This window comes from Copidosoma floridanum, unplaced genomic scaffold (genome assembly GCF_036245765.1).
Source record: "Copidosoma floridanum isolate Cflo_tuat_1 unplaced genomic scaffold, Cflo_Japanese_pri ptg000008l, whole genome shotgun sequence".
Lineage (NCBI taxonomy): Eukaryota > Metazoa > Arthropoda > Insecta > Hymenoptera > Encyrtidae > Copidosoma > Copidosoma floridanum.
In genome coordinates this window covers 1,965,549-1,978,545 of record NW_028321885.1, presented here as the reverse complement: position 1 = coordinate 1,978,545, position 12,997 = coordinate 1,965,549, and positions in this window count along the sequence as shown.

Sequence of the window (12,997 nt, the reverse complement as noted above, 5' to 3'; positions counted from 1 at the left end):
GTTGTTTTAATCTTCTTAGCAAAAAGCCTGTTTTCATGCGTAACATGCATCTGTTTACAAGTGTTACATGATAAAATATTGGTATTTTTTAAACGTATTTCATTTTTTAGGTTGCCAGTTATATTTAGTGAATTAAGACTATGTTCCAAATTTTTAATGACATCTATTATTGAATTTTCATCGACAGAATTCTGTTGTTAGCTAAAATTTGGTCCGAAGCCCACAACTTCTAATACTTCATAAGGTAATAATTTGTTAGTTAAATTTTCCATGAATCTAGCGCTATTACAACGTGTACTTATGTTATTAATATTCATATAGAGTTTTTGAAATTTAGCTTTATATATATTGTTCATTCTGTTAGCAAGTTTTTTTGTATTCGTGTAAGTTATTTGAAAAAATGTGCTTAAGAATTGTTGGTCGAAGACCATTTTATATGATAAAGATTTTAATTGATTTAGATTTTTTATAAGAAATGCTATGTGTATGTTGATGTCCTTGATTTCAAATTTTTAAATTTTGAAGTATGTTCTGTTTTAAAATTCATATGATTTATTTCTAATAGATAGACTATGGAACGTGAGTTTGTAGCGGCGACATGAAATGTGGTTGGGGACGATGTTATAAGACTTACATATAATCAAAAATTTTCTCCGAGCCGACGAAATGCTTAGCGACTTGTTGTAGTTAATCTATTGTTTCAAAAATTGATGCGCACGGACTCCGAAAACAAAACAATATTTCAGTTCCAAAATCACACATTGACAACAGTTTTCAATTCATTACCTTGATGTAAAATGTAATAGTACCAGATGATTACACCTTAATCTCACTTGACATTACATCCCTGTTTACGTGCGTGCCATGCGATCTGGTTTCGAAAAGCTTGGACAAGCGGGTAGTTGGTTTGCGACAGCGTTCTGGTGTGCCCCCTTTGATGAGATAAGAGACTGTGTCAAATTCCTCTTTAACAATACATTCTTTTCTTTCAACTACAAGTTCTATCAGCAAACGTTTGGAACACCTATGGGCTCTCCTGTGTCACCAATGTTTGCTGATATGGTTATGAACGACCTGGAAATCGACTGCTTGGATTTATTAAAAAAAGATTTTAACATTGAACCACTTTTCTATTACAGATATGTGGATGACACTATAATGTGTTTAAAGTCCAACCAAATAGATAAAGTATAACAGGTTTTTAATAACTACAATCAAGTTTTTAATTTCACACATGAACTTTCTATAAACAGTAGCATCAATTTTTAAGACATTACATTAACAATATGAAACAACAAAATCATTAGAAATTGGTCTTCCAAGCCTTCGGCCTTGGGTCGTTTCTTAAATTTTAAATCTAATCACCCAATATCTTTAAGGAGAAACATGGTTAATAACTAAGTAGACACGGCCGTTCTCTTGTCTCATCGTAGATTTCACACATCTAACCTTGATGTTGTAAGAGGACTATTGCGTAAGAATTCTTAGCCTCCAAGTTTTTTCGAAAAGTTAATAAAATCTCGATTCTTTCAACTCAAGAACAACAACATCCACAAAAAACAATACCAACAGTAACAACACCAGCAATAACAATAGTAACTCACAGACAGATCACACACCACAAATAAACTATAATACAATAACCATTCCTTTCATCAACCAAAAAATATTTTCAAAATTTAGTCATTTGTATAAAAATTATAATTTAATAACAATACCAAAAGTGTCGAGAAGTTTTAATAAATTTATAAAGTTGGATAAGGATTCCACGCCGACCCTCAAACATACGGTCATTGTGTATCAAATAAGTTGCAAAAATTGTCCTGCAAAATGTGTTGGAAGGACCAAAAGGGAAGCAAAAGAGAGAATAAATGAACATAAACGTAGATCTGATTTAGAATCCGTAATAAATAAGCACATGCAGTGTCATAAACACAAGTTTGATTGGAAAAATGTCAAAATTCTAAACAAAGAATCTATTTACAAAAAAAGTATTTATTTAGAAATGATTCACATCAATTTAACAAAAAATACTATCAACATACGCGAAGATATCCAATATCTCAGTTAAATATACAATCTAATTTTCTCGAAAATAAGAAACTCAGAAAAATAATTTTGATCAGTACAAACAATTTTAGTTATACTACCTTTTCATCATATATGTATATTTGGTATACAAATATTCATAACGTCTTCTCAATAATCTTCTCAATAATGTTTTGTACACATAACTTTTTCTTCCTTACTGCTTCGTGTTCGTATGATTTTTGAGTTCGTTCATTCTACATAGTGCGTGTACTAGATCAGTAGGGTGCTGACTGCCGTCTGTTCCACACGAGTTACATTCAGCTACTATTTAATGTTTTAAGTTTAATCCCCATCAGGTAATTTTATGTTGTGCGTCCGTTCTCTGTAAAACCCCATTTTTTTATGATTTATAATTCTATATGTGCATATGTGTTAATTTTTAGTTGCCTGATGAAGTCCGAGAAACTCGGATGAAACGTAGCAAAATAAAATAATATTTACACTCTACAAAAGTTTGTATATTTGAATATGCTTACCCTAGTTCCTACAACGAAAATCCTAACATAATTTTACGTGAGAGAATTAAGATAATTTCTATACCTACAAACAAATAATAGTAATAATTTTTTACTCATAACCATTTTCATGATAAAAACGATGAAGAAAGTAATAAAGTTGATAAAATTAGTTAACAAAAAAAAACTCAGAAAAATTCAGTAATCATGATTAAACATTTGATTCTGCCATTAGTGAAAGTGATGATGATACAGATTTAAATGATACTACTCAACATCAATCTTATGATTCTGTTCATGTCAGTAAGAATTCATTAAATAATTTTTATTTACGAATCTTTGATCGTAATCAAAAAGAGTTATTATATTTAAAGTATGGAGTACGAAAAGAAAATGAGATGTAGAAGTTTGGTGATTCGTGAATAGACTTTGAAAATAATTATATTAAAATAAATGATGTAAATTATTAAATGACACCAGAAATAATGGAGCTACTTATCAAAAAACATCCTCATGATACTCTGTTTATACAGGAGAATTTTGAAAAATACTACATATCATTAAAAATTTCAAATGTTTACAGAAAACGGTTTTTAAGAAACGGAGCTATACGAACCCATAGTAGTAATAAGTTCAATAAAATGATTGCTCCAATGCTTGATCTCACGAATCGTAAAAAAAGGTCGATCGTTGCTATCTTATTATAAGACTGCTCGAATAACGCAACAAGTAGATTATACACACTGGGATGATCCTATATAGTTAGTAGATTTACTTTTATTAATAGCTGAAAAGTCAGCAGGAAATACAAGTCATGACAATCAAATTATATCTATCATCAAAGAGGAAGAATATATATATATATATATATATATATATACAAGTGGGGCTTATGCCCCCCTGCGCACTTCGAGCGCCAACCCCCCACTAACAGATTGAGTAGACAAGGTAACGACATTACTTGTTCATTTATCAATGCAGGCTAAAAGTTTGTTCACAACAGCAGAGTACGTGACTTACAAAGGAGTTAATAAGACATGTGAGTAACTTAACATAATCAAATTAACATAAATATTAATTTTTCAATAGTATTTTAAAATAATTTTAGAGAGGGTCTTCCATTACACGAATTGAAATTAAAAATAAGTGCTATAGTACTGTTAATAAGAAGTATATTAGACGGTCTCTGTAGAGGCACGAGATTAAAAATAACAAAATGATTTGAGTATAATATAGAAGCAGGAATAGTCATGGGAGAAAAAAAAGCAAAGTTTATATTCCTAGAATAACAGTGAATACTGGCACCTTATTATCATAACCTTTTGTCTGCCGTAGAAAACAGTTTCCCTTCGTATTAGCATGTTTTATATTTATTAAAAAGTCATAAAAACAGAGTTTTGATTCTTTAGGATTGTATATTGAAAAATCTTTATTCTTTTATGGACAATTATACGTTGCTTTATTAAGATATAAGAATTCAAAAAGAATTTTTCTTCAAATTGCATTCAAGGATAAATCAGGAATTAAAAATATTGTTTAGCTAGAAATTTTTTAGTTATTCAAAAATATGTTACTTTGAAGATCGTCACATTAAAACAGTCGTATGTTAATTTATAAAAACCATGAAAAACAAATGTGTGAAACATGTGGAAAGGGTTTTAAGAAAACAGATAGGTTAAAATGACACATAAAATATCACAACACTAAGCTACCAGAATAAATTATTGTTTTAAAAGCTTAATTGTGGTTGTCTTTTGAATTATACCTTCTTCTGAATTCTGTCTTTTACTCAATAAAGTCCTCAAGTAATCAAAAATTTTATATTTGGCTAAAGTAGACATGGACCAGAATGAGATTTGAAATGTAAAAGTTCAATCAAGTTAAACAAATAATGGTACTTCAGAGACACATAGTGAGTAAGGGGCAGCGAATAAACAGAGGGAGACCTATGATCAGTGAATTAAAAAAAACCCTAAAAACGAGGTCTGACTTAGGTACTAAATCTGCGTTTATTTTTTAACAATTATGATAGTCAAATATTAGACAAATAATTATCTTATTGGGGGAGAGGTTGAGGGGGAGGTGGAGGGGGAGTGAGTGGAAGCTGAGGGGTAGTAGGGGGGGCGGGAGGGGCTGAGACTCACTTTCGTCAATACAACTATATAATATAGGGGGATATATAAATATATATATGTATATATATATTAATGCATGTAACCATTACTTCTGTATCAGAATAAGTGCCAATGTATTTGGTCGAGAATTGGCTTGAAGGCAGTAGACGAGGTCCTCCTGGTATAAGATACAAACTTACCGCAGATGGTCAGTATGACTTGGATAATAAAAGGCTGTGCAATGTTGGAACATCAAAACAGTATCAAGATACTGTAAATTATGCTTACTTGATTGAAGTAATTTAAAGAAATAGATAGTTTTTAAATTTTATATACAACTTGCAAAAAAAATTCCCATTTACTCATGCTGATTCAAAAAAACTTAAATCTAGACAATTAATACATGGAGAAAATCGTTGAGGAACCTTATAAGGTAGCCAGGCGTAACTATCCTTGCAAAAAATTTAATTTACATGGCTTAGACGAAACTTGGCAAGCAGACCTTGTAGAGATACAGCCTTACGCTCGTGAAAACAAAGGTTACCGGTATATGCTCTCTGTAATAGATGTTTTCTCCAAGTACGTATGGACTGTACCTATTAAGAAAAAAAATCGGGAAAGAAGTAACTGCAGCAATGCATTCGATATTTAAAGAAGGACGGGTGCTCTTAAACATGCAAACTCATCGTGGCAAAGAATTCTATAATTCAAACTTACAAAATTTCATGCAGAAATATAAAATAAATTTAAATAAAATAGCAGTAAGTCTAAGCCTAAATTCAAAATTTATTATAAAGTACGAGTGAGCAAAACCAAACAAGCATTTGAAAAAGGATATACACCAAATTGGTCGACGGAAATATTTACCATCACGCGAGTAGCAGCAACAAATTCAATAACGTATCACCTCAAAGATTACCAAGATCAACCTATTTCTAAAAGTTTCTACGAACAAGAACTGCAGAAAATAAAGCATTCTGATGTATATCTCATAGAGAAGGTTCTTCAAAGACGTGGCAATCAAGTTTTTGTCAAATGGTTGGGTTTTGACAGTACTCACGATAGTTGGACGAACAAATAAGTTCTTTTTTTTAATTACGTTGAGTTAAAAAATTATAAGATTCTAATATGTATTAAGTATTAATAAAAACGTTAAAAGGAAAGAATGTTTCAAATAAATGCTAAAAATTTTAAGAAAACATTGTAATTTATTTTTTCACCTTTTTACATTATGCATAAGAAAATATGATGTATTTTCCGTTGTACACTATAAATAATTTAAATTTATTGACAGCCTCTAACAATTCATTATACAATTCTTCGTTTATAAATAGAGCTTAACTTTATTCCACCTGCAGAAAAATTTGAAATTCATAGTTAAGTTCTGCAACTATCTAAGGTCCAAGTTTAGTATACACTTTTCTTAGTTTGGACACCATGTAGTTTTGATCAGGTTTTAATTTAAAAAGTGTCTTCAGAGGTAAAAAATCGCTGTCAGTAATTTTGTTGAGCGCTGCAAGATCCATCTTTAACAAAGCAAAAAAACCTGGAACTTAGCATAAAATATTCATGCATTACATATGCTGAATAAATAAGCACAAATATTTACTATAAAAAATATATCACCTTGACTGTATTTAGATTTTTTACTCGGTGGTTTACTTGAAGGTGATTTCAGCTTCTGTTGATTAAGTTCTACCTTACTGAAACCTCCGCTAGAGTGTAGAATGAGCTTGTCTGGTTGAGACAAGTTTTTATATAGCACCAACCCTCCACTATAGGCTCATTTGCTAGTGATAATTCTTCTCCCACTATGCTGTTATGACCCTATGGTAGAGTATCTGTACAACGAGGTTGCAAAAATCGTTTGTCGTCATGAGCACTTAGTGCAATTTTCGTCTCTTTTTCAGTAAAAAGCTGATAATGATGCGATCTTATATTATTTTGCTCTCGTGTCATACTTGTGTTTTCACACAAACATGTTATATAATCGTCAAAAGTTATTGTAGTTTTTACAATCAAACTTTCAACATCTTTGGCCTTCTTTTATGGATTTTAATCTTGAATTTTTACACTCTACATTTTGCTTCGCAGTCCTACTAGTTCGAACATGATTTTTCCATTACATTTATCCTTAATTCAACCAACAATTTTTTTTATCAACCAGAAGCAAATGAAACTCATTTTTGAAATGATAAAATTTCTCAATATTTTTACTCATTACATTATAAATATGTTGATTTGTTGTTCCATCCACGAGACTATTAGTGTCTGTGTACAAAAGTTTGCATTGGTCTCCTATTTCATTTTTCATAAAATCATAATAAAATTCGTATGCAAGTGTTTTTAAAAAATCTAAGACACTTAACCCAACATATATTAGTTTTTTTATACAGACATCTGTACGAAGTAGTTGTATAGCTACAAGCTGCTCATCAAATATGTCGCAGCTGTGAGAATTCAGTCGTGCGATGTATGTCTTTGCACCATATCGCCCCTCCCACTTGTTGATGAGTTTAACATCAATTTGTTTGCGTTTTTTTTCCATAGTCTTTTCAAAAACAGCATTATTAAAAAACTTATATAACATTTTCTTAAAACCAGTCTGTACATTTCGACACCCTTCTTTGTTTAAGTCAATGTATTTCTTTAGCCATGAATTTGGGTTAACCTGTTGAGTTCTACGTATTTTTTTTCTACAAAGACCATGGCTTACAGCTTGTTTAAGTGCACAATAGTGTATAACATATCACTTTTTGTCATACACAGTATTCATTAGTTTATTTTGTTTGGATCCTGGAGGCATTATATGCTCAGCACATAGTGGTAAGTCTTTATGAGTATTGTGAAGAATTTTAGGATATACTTCATGTATGTAACTAATTCCAGCATCGTCAGCAAAATTTAAAATACCTAAGGAACTCATATTTTTAATTCATTTAAAACTTTAATAAGGTAATGGTTAAGTTATCGCCTAGTCATACAAGTTCTTTGCGTCATGATACATTCAATTTTTTTCATCCTTATCATGTTTATAGCCTTTTTTTATGTATAAGTAGTTGGCTTTTGCACATCGATTACAACGTTGAGATATGCCTCAATAAATGCCTTGATCAATAAACATAATCATGTAAATATCAGTTAACAATTCTAGTTTAACCTTCAATCATAGAATTTTTTTTTAATTTCAAAAATTAATAACAAAAATTTATAAAAAGTCTAACCTTTGCATACTTTAACATAGCATCCCAGGTTAAGCCAGGTGTTGTATAGCAATGAGCTGGATCCAATCCATAGGCTTCAAAACAATTGTTCTGAAAATTCTTAAAAACTTCAGAAAGCAGCAGAACGTCAGTCATTTAGTATAAATCTGAATATTCTCCAAGTGTTTAAATATTAAATGTGTTCCAGACGTTTTTAGCATGTTCATAATTGAAGGGCTGGATCGAAGAATGGGATGTGCGCGTGAACTCTCGTGTACTAGCCCCTAAAGCATGCAACCAGATACACTTCCTCACTGATGCCGATTTTTCAACTTTGCATTAAAAAAAAATACATAAAACGCCAAATCTCAGAATACTTTCAGCGAGAAAGTTTCTTCTATGTAAAAAACGAATACATTCCCGCAAGCAGATTATTGTTTTTTTTTTTCAATTAAAAGTTATGGCGAGTTGAAAGAAGCTCGATCGAATTTACACTATACGTTGCACTACTAGCTATATATAGATGCAGAGCAGACGCCGCGCAGTGTTGTACGTCTAATTCTGTTGGTACGTAGTTATTCCATCTGGCTGTATAATAATAATAGAAATTACATTAGTGGCAATAATAATGAAATTGATAAATATAACAAAAATTATTATTATAATGTATTGGGTAGCGACAACTTCTTTTGTTAATGTGAATAAGTATTATGTTATATTATAAATTAATAATACAAGTATAACGTTATTATTAATTACCATAATTCAATAAGATACCAAACGTACTATACATGCATTGATACTAAATGTAATCAAAATATTTGTAAAATTTCTGTTGTTTAGCTCAGCGTCTGCTCTGCATCTATATATAACTAGTAGTGCAGCGTATAGTGTAAACTCGATCAAGCTTCTTTCAACTCGCCATAACTTTTGATTGAAAAAAAAAAACAATAATCTGCTTGGGGGAATGTATTCGTTTTTTACATAGAAGAAACTTTCTCGCTGAAAGTATTCTGAGATTTGGCGTTTTATGTATTTTTTTTTAATGCAAAGTTGAAAAATCGGCATCAGTGAGGAAGTGTATCTGGTTGCATACTTTAGGGGCTAGTACACGAGAGTTCACGCGCACATCCCATTCTTCGATCCGGCCCTTCAATTATCATTAGTCATATGAGCTTCGTATAAGCTGCTATAAGAATCTTGTTTTGATGGTAGCATTTTTTCACCAAGTTTTTTAAAAGAAGAAGTATAATCATGAGGAAATAAGCCGTTCCTTTTTGATAAATTTATTTGATCTACGGTATATTTGTCATTATTTGTGAACACTGTTTCTAATATTTTCATATCATTAAATATGATGATAATTTATCAAGTGATAAAGCCATGAATTTAAAGGAATCAATAAATAGTAGATTAATATCAGTACCCTCTTTATATTTCGTAAGCGAAATATATTTTTCTTTGGTCTGCGGTAAAAGTTGAATGGAAAGCACTTTGCCAGTTCTTTTATAAATAAATGTAAATCATAACTACTTAGGTTATGGAAAACTACAGGTATTATTTTTAAGTCTTGATAATTAATATTACACTTATTGTGTGCTGGATCACGATATTTAAAAAACAGTTTTATTCAAATAAATCATTATTTATTAAAAAAAGAAGAAAATTTTCTTTTAATTGTAATAAAATGATGCTTACTTTCCAGGAAGATGGCAGTGATCTCTGAGTTTCATACCATTTAAACTAAAAGGTTGGTTGCAAATATGACGTAGAATGGCTTTGTTAAATTTAATTTGCTATTCAGATGTCAAGTAAATTATTTTAAGAGGATTTTTGTACAAATTTTCTAATTTTGTTGCTAAGGAATGGAGAGCTTTAACAAACAATTAAGCAGGTGTTTCGTTATCATTTTCTCCACTTTGTCTAAGACTTTTATACTCCGATTTGCTATCATCATAACAACATTCGAAAAAATAACCAATGCTATATGCTTTATGTCTTTGACAGACGTAAACATCATTAATTGGTACCAACAAACATTTGGAGTTTGTACGTATAACAAAAGGTACACAGTTCACGAACGTAAAATTTTTAAATTCAAGTATATGCTTATTTTTCCCCCTATAAGGCAGTGTGATTCTATACTTATTTAAATGTTTGCAATCAACTTCATGAACCTCTAACTTTTGCTCGGACCAAAAATAGTGAAAACAACGATCACACATATTTGCTGCATGTTGATGCTCAGATAACTGAATCCATATTGAACGTGATAAATTCTTTATCCACACATAGTGACGTTTGTACTCTACGATAGAGTCGAATTTATTATTATTATATTCTTCATCACCTGTATAGAAATTTTTGGCAAGTAAAATGCTCACATGTTTTTCTTTTTTACTTGCAGTCAAGTAATTAAGGAAAAAATTTAATGTGTGCCACTTTTTTTTCAAACATAAATTGATTCAAATATTGTTTTGATTCTCAAACCTGACTATTTTTTCGGGATAGCTGGGAACTCAATACCATTAAAATTTAACTCATTTTCACATGTAATATAGTTGAAGACACGATTTGGATCTCTGCTGACCAAATGAAAAGCTAATAAAATAGCTCATTTAAAGCATTGGTCGTCTTTGTTTACTAAATTTACACAAGCATTTTTTTTTCATGTAGTCTGGTAAGTCTATGAAAGAACTGTCTTGTCAAGGATTTAGTTTATTTATATTAACTACCAAATTTTAAATTAAGTACAGAGACCAGCCAAGTTCCTTATCTTAAAAATCATCCATTTTTTCTCAATTAACTGTCGTACGTTTATGTCAAACCACTGTTGTATCTCAACGGTCTGGTAAATGGGCTGCGATTTTGTATTACAGTATTTTAAATTCATATCTCTAATGTTATCTTTAATTATAACTGCAGCAGCATTCTCATCATTTGAAGCTGTTGCTACACCTTTACCTTTAACGCATAGAATATCTTCATTTCTTAATGTCTTGTCTAAATCCAGCACATCTTCTTGGCTACTTTCAGATGCAAAAATTTTAAGCTCTTGTTCACGATCTGATTCAAAAACAACAGGTTCATTCATAAATATATTTTTCGCTATTTTTACCTCCAAATAATCATACAGCAGTTGTAAAACAGTTCTTAATATTGCAGTTGTAGTTATTAATTTTTGTTTTTCTGATGTTGTCAAATTATTGTTTAAACTAAAAATATCGCTGTCCTTAATAGTTGTAAGACATGTGTCTATTAGTCTTTAAATGTGACTTCTATTGACTTCGCTATTAATTATTTGTTGAAACAATTACCAGATGTAGTAAGCCACATCTTAAAAATATTAAACAAAAGCTATGGCTAGCAAGCAGTTAACTATTTAAGCAACAGCACAAAAGTGAGCTGCTTCAGTGATTTCTACCCCTTAATATCCTTAGAGATCAGCCCATGGGTAAGGGGGGGAGGTGTTTTTGAATTTATAAATATTAAGTTCAACTTTTTGTTGAATATGTATTAAATTATTTTGATTATTTAAAAAGCTACTTTTAAAAATCAAGTTAACCTCATAACAAAAATCATAGGTTCTGAATTCTACAAGAACATAAAAAGTATTTTTTACGAGAAAATTTTATTCGATTACAAAAAATTTTTAGAACACATGTCATTCAATAGTTAAACATTCTGTGGTATTAAATTTTTTGGTCTATTTTTTTTTTCTTTTTTTTAAGTGAGTATCTCCAATAAATCCGCATTTTTTTCCTTTTTTTTCAATCACCTTCATTTTTTTTTTTTTTGCCAAAGCCTGCTGCTTATGTATTTTTTCATTTTTTTTTTTTTCTTTCATGAATCATTTTTTTCTTTTTCTGTCTAGAAATTTTATTTCTTATTTTTTCAATGACATTCGCACCTGCATCCTAAGTATATTTTGACCTTCTTCAGACCTTATCTCATAATTTTCAGGCAAAAGCAGTGGTGATGAAATCTTCTGCTGCTGCTGTTGTTGTGGTTGTGGTTGTTGCATTGATGGCTGTAAGGGGTTGCTTTGTTGACACTACTTTTCCTGAAAGAGAATCCTTGAGTAGTGTGGAAGGTAGCTCTAGAAGAGGATCCATGAGTACAGCTGGGAAATTTTCTAAATCTTTAACGTTGCATCCTAAGGCACGAAAAACCAGAAGTTCTTGATATCTTCTGATATCACTCTTTCGTATCTTCTTCATCATGTTAATGCTAAAAAGATTTTTTTGATAAATGCTTTCTTAAAATGATAAAAATAAAGATGAAGAATAGATAGAAGTCAACTAAATAAAAGGAATGAAGAACTGATGACCATTCTAGAAGATCGTCTAGACATCATTTCTGCGTCTTGAGTCAAATAAAAGGATTTTCTTAATATTTGCTTAATATAACAAGTACAGGTGGTTAATAGAAAAAAATTAAGTAGTTGAAAGAAATTTAGCTCGTGACATCATTTCTGCATCTTCAGTCACATAGCTTGCAACCACAATGTTGTAAAAAAAAGAGAAGAGAAGAAACTTACAAGATTAAATTAAATTTCTATATATAAGAAAGTAAAAAACTTTTTTTTTAATCTTTGAACACATGACGTCAATAATAGGTCTTGAGTCAATAAAATTATACATTTTATTTTTTAAAAGATAAAATTATTAGGATTTTGCAGAATACCTTCACACGTGAGAGCGTTGGCTGAAGCGTTGTACTAAGTATCCTGAAGTGTAATCTTTTTCTCTCCTCGGCTGCTGTCTCTCCTCGGTTGCTGATGTTAAAAATATAACTGAAGCACGTGGTAAAGGTCAAGGGATTGCTCTTTAAGACTATGAAGGTAGAGAAAAGCCTTTTTCCATAAGTTAAAGATTTTGCAAATGATGGATTGAGAAGAAGAAAATATTTGTCCTTTTGTAATTTTTCTATTGGTAACTTTTTAACATGCTCTGCATGTCTAAAAAACATCGTTTTGGTAGAAGAAGAATCGTTCAACGATGATACGTTGCCAAGAGTAAGACAGCTTACAACACTAAGTATGGTCGGACAATTGTTAACACCATTAGACGATTAATTGCTATCATCATCGCTACCTATTTGTTTGACCCCCGTCTGGACCACTGTCTTGGCC